At 44.3% G+C, this 16,224-nt stretch overlaps 1 protein-coding gene and 1 long non-coding RNA gene across 9 annotated transcripts in view; one reads left to right on the top strand and one right to left on the bottom strand.

Moving 5' to 3' along the window:
- The window catches only part of LOC110488444 (RNA-binding motif, single-stranded-interacting protein 3), a 350,151-nt gene that overhangs the window by 152,182 nt on the left and 181,745 nt on the right, over positions 1 to 16,224 (top strand). The gene's annotated exons all lie outside the window — the stretch shown is intronic.
- Positions 5,896 to 8,974, bottom strand: LOC149970293 (uncharacterized). The gene is made up of 2 exons (XR_016493667.1): positions 8,837 to 8,974; positions 5,896 to 8,465 (listed from the first exon to the last, which is right to left on the bottom strand). It is a non-coding gene; the product is annotated as an uncharacterized LOC149970293 (long non-coding RNA).

Raw genomic sequence — 16,224 nt, 5'->3', positions numbered from 1 at the left:
GTCAGAGTAACGCTCTTCATTTTGCCATTTGTTTCCTCTCCATTTGGCCTCCGTTTGCGGTAACTATCTGGAACTCGGTGTCATAGGCATAGCTGTCGACACCACACCACGACATATTAAGTCTGTTTTAAACGCAGTACAGGGTGCGACTGCACCCGGTAATTCGATAAAAGCGAGTGCAGGGAGGGAGGGAGAGATGGAGTTCGGCTCGGCAGACGCACAATACGGCTGCAAGCGGATCGTCAGCGGCTCTCAAGGTGAAAAGCATCAGGTGAAGGTCTAGTCGTTTGCAATCCGGCAGGCGCTTAGATCTGCTACCCACGCACCTTGCTGCCTAAGCGCCTCAGAAAGCCACTCTGGGGATAACAAGCGGGGAAAAGCCAGAGAGGACTTAAACACACAGAAGGGTTTCTCATGGCTGAACTCAATTTGAGCTATTAGAGGAGGAGGAGGAGGGAGGGAGGGAGGGAGGGAGGGAGGGAGATGCTTAGAGAAAAAGAGATGCAACACAGACAGAGAAAGAGATGGAACACGGAGAGAGTGGTTGTAGCACAGACATCGCTAAGTCAAAAGCTAGACATAGAGAGATTGAGTTAGGGACCGAAGGAGACTGAGAGGGAGACTTTGAGAAACAGGCAGAAAAGAGTGATCAGGCACCGACGATCTGCTGAGAAGTTGTGTGTGCTTAGTCTGCCTCTACTTGCAAATCAAGATTTCCAAATGATTCGGGCCAATAGCGAAGGAGATTAGAAAAATAGCAGGGTGGATGAAGATGGGATTTTCTCAAGCAAAGATACTGTGATGCGGCTCCATGGTTACACAGTAAGAGGAGAGTGATAGTTAATAGAGGTTGCCTGCCCTAAGGGGCCCTGCCTGTGACTGACAGCACCAGCAGCATGATTCACACCCCCATGAGATACCCAGGATGGATTGACACACACACACACACACACACACACACACACACACACACACACACACACACACACACTCGTGATCATGTGATTACTTGTGAGCCACCAAGCAGGAGGATCATGTTCAGTGATCTGGTCTTTGTTCACTCTCTCTCTCTCTGTCTCCCTCTCGCTATCTCTCTCTCCTCTGCAAGGAGTGAGATGTGGTGGAATTGGTGGTAAGCCCATTCACCTAACTGTACAACAGAGCAACGTGTCATTTTACAGATGTGAGTCGACACTATTTTGTCTCTAGTAGATTCTACACAGACCCACTGACTGACATAACACCAAACTCCAAAAGGAGTGCTGGAGAGTCCTGAGTGGTCCATCTCGTATTCTCAACGTGTGTGAAAGGAGCCCCGACCCAACCACAACCTTATACATCTTGTGTGCTGCTTCACGGTGCTGTTTCGATTTCAAGCGAGGCCTTTTATCTTCAAGCTGAGTTTCTTTTTGAAAAAAAGGCGTCTCAATTCTTCTCGGCTTCCCTGTAAAAAGCAACTGCCACTGAGCCTCGGTCCCCGCAGTGCTGAGAGGATTACAGCAGCCCACCAATTAGAGCCTGCCGATTCTTAAAGCCTATGAATTATTAAGGGCACCCATCGACAATGAGAAGTGGTGGAGGGCAAAAGCACACCGCCAAGGCACCTGAAAACCCGAGCTGTTAGCGGTTTGCCTGCTACAAAACCAGTATATCGACTAGTATCCAGGATTCTATTATTGCTGCTTTCATTCCATCATATATTGGATTCATCTCGCATTGATTTATCAACGTTTCCATTTTGGAAGGGGTCGTTCCCGGGGTATGTTGTTGGGGTTCACAAATATACAGTCTGGGTGCCTTGGAGACCTTGTAAGCGACTCATGTCGTTCTAGGATTTATTTCCTGACTGGAGGTGAGGTAATGAGTCGTCGTGCATCTGAAGGGCATGCCGTTGGACGCCAGTGGCGCTTCACAGAGGGAAGCCTCCTCATAAACTCTTGCGGTCCACGACTCCTCCAAGCTCCAGTGCCCGATACACGACCCTGAGATGGCCGCCGCCAAGGCCTGCCAATGTACCAGCTTTTAGGGGAACACCTCACTAATGTCCCCCGCTCCCACCATAAATATACCTCAGAGACGGTGCCAATGGGCCATAACTCTTGAGGAATGAAAGTGGCCAAATGTTCCTCCTGGCCATTTTGAGCACTTGAGATGCATAGAGAGAAGAGGGGAATTGTTTTTCTTTCTTTCTGTGAGGCACTGCCTCGGTGGATAACAGAGCTGTCATTATGCACAAATAATTGGATGCGTTACCCTTTTTCTTATTTCCACCAGTGACTGTCTAATGTGGCGGGGTTGTGGAATAAGTCCGTGAGTGAGAGAGCTCATGAAACTGATTACTTATGTGAATGACTGTTCTTTCCCGGGAATTGAAATCCTTTAAGGCAGCTAAGTGTGGAAGTGGGGTGGGTAGAGATATGTGTGCATTGTGGCGCAGGGCTTTTAAGAGTTTTCTGATTAGGTTATTTGTTGTTTGGTTGCAAGGAATGAAGGAAATGAATGCTGGACTGTCTCTCTTGCCACGAAGAGAGAAAACGACTGGCTCTCAGTTAGGTCGTATACAATAGCTCGGTCCTTTTCTTTTGTCACCGGAATAGCTCAAATTCCCTTTATCTGACATGACATTCGGTGTTCCCAATTTGGAATAAACACGACCCAAAATGTTTTAGTGTGCACACGAAAACAGAGTTTGTCTCGTTACCACCCATCCCCATGCCTCTGTCCATCTCTACGTCATCACACACTGATTTGACCCACATGTCAGTTTGGTGACAACGCCAGCGGTGGGGGAAATGCGTGGGGGAAATTACTTTTGAACGTTCGCATGAAACTCCGTCGCCAATTCGATGGAAACCTAGCTAGTGATTAACAGGTGCCTTATTTGTCACAGGTTTTCTCTCGCTTGCTCATTATTTTTCCACTTAGGACATTTATGACATTAGTGATTCCCACAAGGCAGTACACACAGCTGTCTATGCAGTGTTCCAGCAGAAATAAGATGGGTTTTATACCATGGGAAGAATTTAAAGATCTGCTGTCATGATGTAAGGATGTGATCAAGGCCACACACATTCAGTTTTATATCTATTATTGGATTAATACATCATAATAATCAGGGGTGAAAGTGGATTTAATTTCTTCCCGGTACACGACCTCCTGGGTGTGCCCGCGAGTGCACCCCAAAAAAATACATGGGCAAGACAGAAAATTGGTACCCCTCCTTCCATCCCCGCTAAACTAGAATAGTGTACAGCAGGGGTCGTCAATAGGTTTGGCCTTGGGCCAATTTTTTTCTCAGCTAATAGTCAGCAAGCAGAACATATTAGCAGCCCAATTCATAGGCCTATGCTACAAATATATATATTTTTTTAACACATCTGCTTAGTAGGCTATATAATCAGTTCAATGTCAATAACATATCCCAATATTTTCCATCTGATTACACTGATAAAATAACCAATGTCTCTGTTAAATTAGTTTTTTTATGTTTATTTGTGCGTTGATTGGGGGGAAACAACAGCTTGCAGCCAAGAGAAGATTTTGCTGTGAAAAAGTCTCAAAAGAAAGGTGGATAGTGAAAATAAATGTTTCCGGGAAGAAGGGACAGAGAATTTCTTATTCTTATCATATTTCTCCAATGTCAAACCAGAGTGTCTTGTTTGCAACAAAACGGTTGCTGTTTGCAAATAATGTAACATTAGACATCCAAATGAATCTAAGCATGGCACTTTCAAAAGTTACCTCTCCTCCCAGACAGAGGCCAGACCAACTCAAAAAAATGTAAGCTTCAACTGCTTTCCACTCGTCCATTGTTTAAACCCATGCAGCTTTTAGGGAAGCACTTCTGTTGTTGGCTTAAGCACATTCTATTTACAGAAAGGGAAAAGCAAAGTCAATGTTCTGCCTCCTCGGAAATATCGAAGGCCGTAGCTCAGCCTCAGAACGTCATATACATAAATCAAGTTAAGTTAAGAGTTAAGTATTGTGATAGAACGCTTTATTTGATCTGGATACCTTTTCATATATTTATTTCAAAATAGAAAGCTAACAGTTGGTATCCTTTTTTACCCTTTCCTTTAAAAAAGGGTATGTCATACCCTCATTCAATTTGAGCCCTGGTTTTAACCAAACACACCAAGCCCTTCCCAGACACGGCGCCATTTAAGGAGTGCGTGGTGACAGTATTGGACGATTTGGCTATACTGACAAATCTATGGATAGCGTAACTGTGTCGGTCAAACGGGTTGAATAGGAAGAAATCGGCTCCAAGAAAACCCTCTTGTTGTTAGTGAAGTCAAATTCAAATGAAGACGACTGTTGAAATGAATTTCTTTCAGCACCACTTGCTGTCCACCTCTTTCTCATTACGCCACAGCCACTCCAAAGCTGATGTCTGCCTGCTTGCCTTTCTAGTTGACCTGCACTCTCTCTCCTCGTTAATGATTGAAAAAGGGTCTGTCTCAAGACATTGTAATACATTTGGTCACCAGCCTATGCGCTACAGAAAAAACACAAAGGCTTAGAAAACAAAGTGCTATCTAGAACCTAAAATGGTTCTTCGGCTGTCCCCATAGGAGAACCCTTTGAAGAACCCTTTTTGGTTCCAGGTAAAAATCCCTTTTTGGGGTCCAAGAAGGAACCCAAAACCCAACTTGAAACCCAAAATGGTTCTACCTGAAACGAAAAAGGGTTCTACCTGGAACTTAAAAGGGTTCTTCTATGGTTCTTCTTTTTTTTTTTTTAAGAGTGTACTCCTTCTACCGTAGATGACATTATTTATGTTTCATGAATTCGATGCAGCATTGGTGGAGCACCGCAGTGCTGCGTCTCTCCGACAGTACCCTGGAGAGGCGGGCCGGGCATGGAAAAGCTCAATATTTAGCGCCCCTGCCTCTAGCAAAGAGGGCGCTGCTTATCACGGGACAGCATCGGTGCTGAACCCTCATGCCATTGGGTGAGAGAAGTATGGTTTTTTTGGGGGGCAGAATAATGTGAGGTGTTATGGGTCGTTGGAGGTGCGTCTTTGTCATGTTAGTTTGGAAAATGGGCCACCGCACACGTTCATCCACTCGCAACATATTCCCAGCCACCAAACAGTGGTGAATAGAGAGAGACTGTGACATAAAAACACCACAAAGTCTAATGACATTTGGCGACTGTCATTTGGGTCTCCACTGCTGTCCTCGCGCGTCCTCGGTGTCGGCCACTCATCTCTGCCTTGGCAAAAGGTCTGTGTTCTCGTCGAACCACATCTCAGTTTGGAGCGTATGGCGATACCAACCCGTTTTCAAGTCCATTGGCTCATTTGTCATGCCTCTGACATGCGGTAATGATAAATAATGGTGTAATAGCCTATTGTTTTGACATTTTGTTTTCATTATTGTGACAGGCACATATTTTACCGGTAAAACACCACCTTACTTTCACCCCTGATAATAATATAATGACTAAAATGTCAAATCTAAAAATACAGTGGCAAGAAAAAGTATGTGAACCCTTTGGAATTACCTGGATTTCTGCATAAATTGATTTGTTCTTCATCTATGTCACAACAATAGACAAACACAGTGTGCTTAAACTAATAACATACAAATGATTGTATGTTTCTTGTCTATATTGAATAAATAATTTAAACATTCACAGTGTAGGTTGGGAAAAGTATGTGAACCCCTAGGTTAATGTCTTCTCCGAAAGCTAATTGGAGTCAGGAGTCAGCTAACCTGGAGTCCAATCAATGAGACGAGATTGGAGATGTTGGTTAGAGCTGCCCTGCCCAATAAAAAAACACTCACAAAATGTGAGTTTTCTATTCACAAGAAGCATTGCCTGATCAAATCAAATTGTATCGGTCGCTTAAAACATTGTAACGATCGTCGTTGGAATGAGACCAAAGCGCAGCGTGGAAATTGTTCATATTTAATGTTCACAAAAAACACTCAAACAAAATGACAAAAAGAGCACAGTTCTGTCAGGGAAACAACCTAAACAGAAAACAATCACCCACAACTAAAATGGAGAAAGCAGGCTACCTAAGTATGATTCTCAATCAGAGACAACAATCGACAGCTGCCTCTGATTGAGAACCATACCAGGCCGAACACAGAAATACAACAAAGAAAAAAGAACATAGACTACCCACCCCAACTCACGCCCTGACCAACTTAACACAAAGACAAAATAAAGGAACTAAGGTCAGAACGTGGCACACATATTTAGCAGATGTTGTTGCGGCTGTAGCGAAATGCTTGTGTTCCATGCATTGCCTGATGTGAACCATGCCTCGAACAAAAGAGATCTCAGAAGAACTAAGATTAAGAATAGTTGACTTGCATAAAGCTGGAAATACAAACAATGTAGCTATTCCCTCCGCAAGGCAATCAAACAAGCTAAGCGATCAATATAGAGACAACGTAGAGTCACAATTCAACGGCTCAAACACCAGACATATGTGGCAGGATCTACAGTCAATCACGGACTACAAAAAGAAAACCAGCCTCGTCGCAGACCCCGATGTCTTGCTCCCAGACAAATTAAACACATTTTTGCTCACTTTGAGGACAATACAGTGCCACTAACACAGCACGCTAGCAAAACCTGTGGGCTCTCCTTCAGCGTGGCCAACGTGAGTAAAACATTTAAAAGTGTTAACCCTCGCAAGGCTGCCGGCCCAGATGGCATCCCCAGCCACGTCCTCAGAGCATGCGCAGACCAGCTGACTGCTTTGTTCATATTCAATCTCTCCCTATCCCAGTCTGCTGTTCCCACAAGCTTCAAGGGGGCCAACATTGTTCCTGTTCCCAAGAAAGCTAAGGTAACTGAGATAAATGACTTTCGCCCTATAGGAAACAACATTTTTATTTTTTTTTACCTTTATTTAACTATTGTTAAGAACAAATTCTTATTTTCAATGACAGCCTAGTGGGTTAACTGCCTGTTCAGGGGCAGAACGACAGATTTGTACCTTGTCAGCTCGGGGATTCGAACTTGCAACCTTTCGGTTACTAGTCCAACGCTCTAACCACTAGGCTACCCTGCCGCAACATTACCACCCCGCTGATCCTCAACACTGGGGCCCCACAAGGGAGCGTTCTCAGCCTTTTCCTGTACTCCCTGTTCACCCATGACTGCGTGGCCATGCACGCCTCCAACTCAATCATCAAGTTTGCAGACGACACTACAGTGGTAGGCTTGATTACCAACATCGACGAGACGGCCTACAGGGAGGAGGTGAGGGAAAATAACCTCACACTCAACTTCGACAAAACAAAGGAGATGATTGTGGACTTCAGGAAACAGCAGAGGGAGCACCCCCCTATCCACATCCACGGGACAGTAGTGGAGAAGGATGAAAGTTCCTCGGCGTACACATCACGGACAAACTGAAATGGTCCACCCACACAGACAGCGTGGTGAAGAAGGCGCAACAGCGCTTTGTATAATGTTTACATACCCTACATTACTCATCTCATATGTATATACTGTACTCTATACCATCTCCTGCCTCGTGTCTATGCCTTTCGGCAATCACTCATCCATATATTTAAATGTACATATTCTTATTCATTCCTTTACACTTGTGTGTATAAGGTAGTTGTTGCGAAATTGTTAGATTACTTGTTAGATATTACTGCGTGGTCGGAACTAGAAGCACAAGCATTTCACTACACTCGCACTAACATCTGCTAACCATGTGTATGTGACAAATACAATTTGATTTAAAGACATGAACACGTATAATTGTTTGTGTGTTAGTTGAAGGAGATTGCGTTTGTCTATTGTTGTTACTTAGATGAAGATTAGATCAAATGTTATGTCCCAATTTATGTAGAGATCCAGGTAATTCCAAAGGTTTCACATACTTTTTCTTGCCACTGAGTATGCCATTTTAGCAGCCGCTTTTATCCAAAGTGACTTAGTCATTCAATGCATACGTGTAAATCTGGGTGAAGGATATGTTGTTGTGGGTACTAGACACATTATCATCAAGCACAGTCAGAACCCTTGTGAACTAATGGAATATGGTCATTTAATGCTAGGACTAACAGGGACATAGCAGTAATACGTGACTAGCAGCACGGTTAGACATGGCTGCAGTTCTGTGCTCTCAGAAAGTCGTGTCGCCTCCTGCGTCTGACGGCTGCTTCCTGTGGTATCCCTCTCCTCCTCCGACTCGTATGCGTCGTACAGACATAAAACGCCGCATGGGCCGTATTGTCATGCTAATCGTCCGTCCCATGGTAGTTGACCGACCCGTCCGCCGTTCCCTCCACAATGAGTCTCCTGTCTTGGGTATTTAGCGGGGGCCTGCCGCTGGCTGCCGTCAGCGCCAAGGATCTTCCTGTTCATGTGGTAATCTGTGTGGTAGGACAATGGGCGGATCGCCGTTCCCTCAGAGGCTGGCCCGACACATTCACACAGAGAATGGAGGGCCAACGGCGCGCACAACAATAGCGCGCGACTATCGTCTGAGGGAACGAGTCCATTGGAGGGTAAATAAATAGTTCAGAAAACACTTTAGCATATACAATAGACAAGACCACCGGAGCTGAATTCATCTTTTATCTCTCCCCATAACTTGCCATGGTTTGTGAAACTCTGTAGGTCGGCAATACAAATGGATAAACAGAAACTGCAAACTTGTGAAATCTTGAAGAGTTTTTATAATTGTTCACTGGCGGGAAGTTTCTCCCCCTTGAAAATAAATCTAGAGCTCATCATATAAGCTGTTGTATGTGTAATGCAGCCCATATTGTAGCTAGATTTGAATAGGTTTTTATATATAACAGACAAAAAAATAAAAAATTACATGAGAAAACGATTTAAAAAAAATACATACCTACTGTTGTCACAGACTCTTGTCAGAGTGACATTTTCCACTCCAAAAAAACATACGCCCGATCCCTGACCATTGCCTTGTTTTGCACCCAGTAAACTCTTCCCCAGTGAGGGCATGGCAGACCTGAGTCATTGCGGTAGGGAGGAAACATTACAACGTTACACTCTCATATTCCACAGCGCTGGTGACTTATCTCATGAATAAATCACGCCACCTACCAAGGGCTGGACAAACACTGTAATTCTCCCCCATTGGCAGGGTTCCCCATCACTAGCCTATAGCATTGATGTACAACAGCACTGCGTTTTCTCTCTCTCTCTCTCTCTCTCTCTCTCTCTCTCTCTCTCTCTCTCTCTCTCTCTCTCTCTCTCTCTCTCTCTCTCTCTCTCTCTCTCTCTCTCTCTCTCTCTCTCTTACGCTATCTGTCTCTTACTCTGTCTCTTTGTTTATTTTATTTCACACTTTCTTCTTTTTCGCTGGCTGCCCAGTATGGCTCATGTTATTAAAGCACAAATTGCTCGAAACCCACACCGATTTAAACTCCACTTGGGAGAGCTGGGAAAAAGCTCAGAACGTTCCTCCTTTTCCAGTAAGTCATGGGGATAGATGGCATAGATTCCTGCCCAGGGATGTCTAACACTCTTTCCCCTAACTTACTGGGAGAGTCTTGTTTCAAGGTTCGCTAAGGGGATGCCAATACAATAAACCCAGAACAGCACATGTCCAAACTTCTCTCGTGTGTCACTTTGTGCTATCTCTAAGCCAACCATTGCGTCAGAATGATGGATTCTTCTGTGACTGTCAACAATAGCTTTACTAAGATGCACAAACTAGTTTTTCCTCTTCATCAACATACTATGTATATACTCAAAACCATTACAATAGGTTACGTATAGAATTGCTGTCCGCAATTCGGATATACACACAACATATCTCTACTGCCTATTCATGATGACACTACGTACCTCTACTGCCTATTCATGATGACACTACGTACCTCTACTGCCTATTCATGATGACACTACGTACCTCTACTGCCTATTCATGATGACACAACATATCTCTACTGCCTATTCATGATGACACTACGTACCTCTACTGCCTATTCATGATGACACTACGTACCTCTACTGCCTAATCATGATGACACTACGTACCTCTACTGCCTATTCGCGATGACACAACATATCTCTACTGCCTATTCATGATGACACTAAGTACCTCTACTGCCTATTCATGATGACACTACGTACCTCTACTGCCTATTCATGATGACACTACGTACCTCTACTGCCTATTCATGATGACACAACATATCTCTACTGCCTATTCATGATGACACTACGTACCTCTACTGCCTATTCGCGATGACACAACATATCTCTACTGCCTATTCATGATGACACTACGTACCTCTACTGCCTATTCATGATGACACTACGTACCTCTACTGCCTATTCATGATGACACTACGTACCTCTACTGCCTATTCATGATGACACTACGTACCTCTACTGCCTATTCATGATGACACAACATATCTCTACTGCCTATTCATGATGACACAACATATCTCTACTGCCTATTCATGATGACACTACGTACCTCTACTGCCTATTCGCGATGAAACCCTGCAGTTTGCTTAGTGTGTGAGGCGGTGGGATGGGATGTAGAGGGTTTGTGTTGAGTAATGCAGTATTCCACAGAGGAGAGCCTGTTGCTTAAGATGTTGGAATCTGGTACATCGTCTTCTTTGGCCTACTAAACTCTGCTTACAACACTGCATCAGCTCCCCGATGGCACTTAACAGGGAAGAGGAGGAGGAGGGGGAGGGGTTGGAGGATGGAGAGGGGGAGGAGGGGGAGGAATGAGGGAGAAGGAGGGAGGATGATGGTTCCATGGTTCTTGAATACTGAGGCCTGAAGCGAAACAAGACTGTGACTAACACCAGCGCGCTCCCATCCTCCTCCAGCTCTGTGTTACTCAACTATACATTCGATATGGTCTGCATTTTTTTTTGGGGGGGGGGGGGTCTAGTTGGGTTGAAACTACAGTTTGGGAACTACATACATGTTCAAGCAGTTTATTTGACATTTGCAGGCTTTAAAAAAGCATACATTTAGAATTGTTAGCGATGTCTCACAGGAGTCAATATTGCCATTCAGCCCACTTGAGGGCACCTTAGTCTGTTTTTGTGTAGGGGAGGAATTCATACCTTTTAGCAGACAGCTCAATTCAAAACGTGCGCGTTCCTTTGAGAGGAATGCAACAAAATAGTCCACAAAAGACAATGAAACAGTCATTGTGTCCATGCTGGTTTGTCATCATTTGTGCAAATCTACCATAGCAGTGCCTGGCACTTGGTGCCAGCATCCAGTCTGGCTTTTGTCATTGATGCCTCATGGAATAGATTCCCTGGGGGCCTAAAGTGACATTCCAGAGATGGTAGGGATGTTTTAGATGTTAAAAAGAAAGACGCCATATTCAAGACAGGTGTTGGGGATCCTGCATGCGCTCATGTGTGTTAGGATGCACACAGACGCTTGTAGACCTGTACTACGCATGTGTGAGTGAGGCTGCCAGAGAAAAGCAGTGTTGCGGATCGGAATTCCTCCTCACTGGCTCGTGGTGCCCTAATTAGAGAGGGGGGCTACACACGCACCAGACAGCTAGGCATTCTATCTATCTCGCTTTACACACCAGTATGCCTGGGCATGTACTGTTCTGTACACACAGAGAGAGGTGTGTACGTATGAACACTCACGCACGCACGCACACACACACACACACATACACACACACACACACACACACACAACTAGCTCTGTTGTGGATTGTACAGCCACTCACAGTCCCATAGCATAGGGGTGTTTGGAATGCTTGATAAGGGCGTCGATCCGGCTCTAGCATAGTCTGTATATAGCCATCCCTAGTGCTACGAGGCAGACGGTACAGACATTACTCAAATTCAACTGTATATACAACTGTACAGTAGATATGTGTGTCAGTGTATGTGTGTGGGTGACACAGTGTGTGTCTTTGTGGGTTTGCCTCCCCCATTGGTCAGTGGGCTGTAACTCTGGGATGGGACGGCGGTGGCCTTTGAGCTTCACCACCGGCTCTTGCGCCAATTACCCCCTTATTTATGAATTTGAGCACAGTTGACCTTCTGTAGGAGAGACTTAAATTTGTTTTGGCTGAAGAATGGCAGAACAAATGGTCTGTCGGGAGCGGAGCGGCCCCCTCTCCTCCCAGCCCTCCCTGCACATCAGCAATAACTCTCCTCCACCCAGGCCCTGCTTCTTTGCCTGCAGCCAATGGAGCTAGATGGAACGGCAGCTATTCGTGCTCTGTGTATATCTGCTTATGTGAGCGGATGGATGTGTATGGCAGAGGAGATGTTGTACTTTAATGCATGACCTGCATTGGTCTATCACCTATTAAGACGTACTTGTGCACGTAAGTTGCGTATGTGTTTCGGATAGCAGTGTGTGTGTGTGTGTGTGTGTCCTTTGTTTGACTGCAGCAGCGCAGGGAGGGTGGGGATGTTGTCAGGCTCATGACTGGATTGGCAGACACATGTCTGAAAGTGAGGGAGGGGGAGAGAAGAAGAGGGAGTGAGGGCGAGAGATAGGTCACACAGGAGTGGGCAGGAGTGGGCCGTGCCCCCAACCTCGCCTCTGTTTGTGTTTGGGATTCCTGTGAGAAAACACAACTGACTCCTGAAGAATGCGGCTCCCAATTAGAGAGAGAGAGAGAGAGAGAGAGAGAGGAAAGGAGAGCGAGCGAGCGAGAGAGGGGGGATACCCCTGCTCTCCCAGCAACACTGCAGCTCTACTTAACAGAATAAATCCCCATTCAATCTGCACAAAACTCCCCACCCCATTCAGTCTGCACACTGTGGATAATCGAACAGAGAGCTACCTACTTATCCTATCAGTCACAATATATTAAAACGCAGCAGAGTGTACCCAAGCTACGGTAACCAGAAGTAAATTGAATAAACCAATTGAATAAATCCAACTGTTTCGTATAGAGTACGTTTCAATTGGGTGTAATTGCACAGGAATGAAAAAAAATAAATAATCCATTATAAACCAGTAGCCAATTTGTTTTCCTATTGTGTTTGCGCTAGTATGATTGTGAGTGTTTCTTAAAAACAGGTTCAAGAGCTCGGGGAGAACTACGTATATCGCTTTGGGAGTTTTGGATTTAGTTTTGGAGGCGATGGAATTCCGTGATCTTGTGTCTCGGCAGACTCTCTCCTCCCACGCGGCCCAGCCGGCTGGAACTTTAATGATGACAAATCAACCCAAATATTTCCGTTCGTCGAATTGTTATTTGGCTCAGGTCACGGCACTCGCCGCCTTTTTAGTTATCCCCATGAAACATTCGCGTTTTTTTTCCTTCACATTTCCAATCGTTTTCAACCGCCAAGCTGTCGTAGTCACTCTCACTAACACGCCTCAGCCTTAAAATGTCACTTAAACACCAGTCGACTGTTAATGCCGGGTGCTATCGAGGTTTATGGTTGTCCAATGAGCTGTTTACATGTTGACAGTGTAAGAGTGATAATGTAATGTAGGTTCCATGAACGTCCTTTACTGTAAAATGCCTTGCTCCCCATAGCAATGTAGTCATGCACCCCGTCTATCTTGTACTCATATACACATGCTAAACAATGTACCCGTATCATTTATACCATTTGAAGTGCTTTTCATTATACAAGAATAATCTCAAAGTGCATCAAATAAAAGATGAACTAGGAAGAAATAGTCAAATAAATAAATAAAAATGATAATATAATGAACAGAAATGTTTAATAATATAATGATATCATGAAAGCAACAATCAAAGTCAGTCTCAATCCTAAACACACAATTTAACTTGGCAAAGTTTGCTCTTGAATGCGGTGTCGCGAGACTGACGTGATAGCCATATGTTCATAGTGACAGGAAAACACTCGGTTACTGATCCAAATCTATTTTCTTACGCTACGTCAGGTTTTTCATAGCCACAGGAGTCGCCTCTACGTTTAAAAACAAAACACGACACACGAACTGCATCTAACATGGACCCGAGTTTTGGGAAAACTCTGAGACAGACCAATCAGCATGTTTAAAAATAGCCTGGCCTCCTCAGTGGCTGGTGCTCGGGCTGCTCTGCTGCTCTGCTGTATCCTAGAGCCCAGCTCTCGCCTCTTGTTTTGTTTCTCTGGATGGAAGGCCCCCAGGCTAACCGGAAGTCTAGTGGGATTTTGGAAGGAGGCACTGTGCGACTTGTTCTCTCCCTCTCTTTGTTTTGGTCTATCGAGCTCTCGATTTCACTCTCTATCGCAACCTCTCTCTTTTTCTCTCACCCCCCCCCCCCCCCCCCCCCCCCCCCCCCCCCATAGATATCTCTCTGTCTGCCTAGCCTCCTAATAGGAGACATTGGCTTTCACATCTGTCCTTAGGGCAGTGGGAGATTAGTTCCTCCTCACTCCTCTGGCTATGGGTTTACCGTGGGATAGAGAGACAAAGGAAGTGGATGGGACGACTTACAGTAGTTGGTATGGGGCCTGTGTTTGCTGCTTGAAGACACAGTGGTTTAAGAACACGTGTTTACGGTCTGGCTTTTCTGTCACCCTTCGTGTATTGGGGTTTTGGGTTAGGCAGTCATACTGTATACTTGCTGTATACATGATCATTCAGCTTGTCTTGTGAGTCATAACTGAGATTTGCGGGCACACATTATTAATAGGGCTGGGAATTGCCAGGGACCTCACAATACCATATTATCACGACACTTAGCTGCCAATACAATATGTATTGTGATCCCCCTCGCCGTCACAACAAATTAGTTGCTTATTTTTTGTAGTGTAGCTGGGCCTTAACAGTTATGCTTAACACAAGCACACATACACACAAACATACAGTGCCTTCAGAAAGATTTCAGATCCCTTGACTTATTTCACATTTTGTTGTGTTACTGAATTCAAAATTGATTAAATAGATAATTTTCCTCACTCATCTACACACAACACCCCATAATCACAAAGTGAATACGTCTTTAGACATTTTTGCTAATTTATTCAAAATGAAACACATAAATATATATAATTATTCACACCCCTGAGTATGTTAGAATCAACTTTGGCAGTGATTACAGCCGTGTGTCTTTCTGGGTAATATTTGCCCATTATATTATTTGTTTAATTCTTCGAGTTTTGTCAAATTAGTTGTTCAACATTGCAAGACAAGCATATTTATTCTAAACTAACTCGGCCACTCAGGAACTTTCACTGTCTTCTTGGTAAGCAACTTCAGTGTACATTTGACCTTTAGGTTTTAGGTTATTGTCCTGCTAAAAAGTTAATTCATCTCCTAGTGTCTGGTGAAAACCAGACTGAACCAGGTTTTCCTCTAGGATTTTGCCTGTGCATAGCTCCATTCCGTTTCCTTTTTATCCTGAAAAACTCCCCAGTCCCTTAACGATTTCAAGCATACCCATATCATGATGCAGCCACCACAATACTTTAAAATATTGAGAGTGGTACTCAGTAATGTGTTGTATTGGATTTGCCCCAAACGTAACACTTTTGGTCAAAATGATAATTGCTTTGCCACATTTTTTGCAGTATTACTTTAGTGCTTTATTGCAAACAGGATGCATGTTTTGGAATATTTTATTCAGGACAGGCTTTCTTCTTTTCACTCTGTCAATTAGGTTAGAATTGTGGAGTAGCTACAATGTTGTTGATCTATCCTCAGTTTTCTCCTATCACAGTCATTAAACTCTGTTTTAAAGTCACCATTGGCCTCATTGTGAAATCCCTGAGCGGTTTCCTTCCTCTCCGGAAACTGAGTTAGGAAGGACACCTGTATCTTTGTAGTGACTGGGTGCATTGATACTCCATCCAGTGTAATTAACACTTCACCATGCTCAAAGGGATATTCAATGTCTGCATTTGAAATGTTTTACCCATCTACCAATAGGTGCCCTTCTTTGTGAGGCATTGGAAAACCTCCCTAGTCTTTGTAGTTGAATCTGTGGGACCTTACATACAGTTGGATGTGTGCAGTACAGAGATGAGGTAGTCATTCAAAAATCATGTTAAACACTATTATTGCACATAGAGAGTCCATGCAACTTATTATGTGACTCGTTAAGAAAATGTTTACTCCTGAACTTATTTAGGCTTGATATAACAAAGGGGTTGAATACTTATTGATTCAAGGCATTTCAGCTTTTCTGACTCCACTTTGACATTATGGGGTATTGCGCAGTCATCCTCGCTCACTCACTCACTCACTCACTCACTCACTCACACACACACACACACACACACACACACACACACACCAAAAGTGTCATAGCTCCCTCCAAGCAGTGTAGGCTGAAGGGGA

The sequence above is a fragment of the Oncorhynchus mykiss genome, chromosome 30 (assembly GCF_057628025.1).
Source record: "Oncorhynchus mykiss isolate SJ-2025 chromosome 30, ASM5762802v1, whole genome shotgun sequence".
NCBI classification, from domain to species: Eukaryota; Metazoa; Chordata; class Actinopteri; order Salmoniformes; family Salmonidae; genus Oncorhynchus; species Oncorhynchus mykiss.
This window is presented reverse-complemented; position numbering and strand designations above follow the sequence as displayed.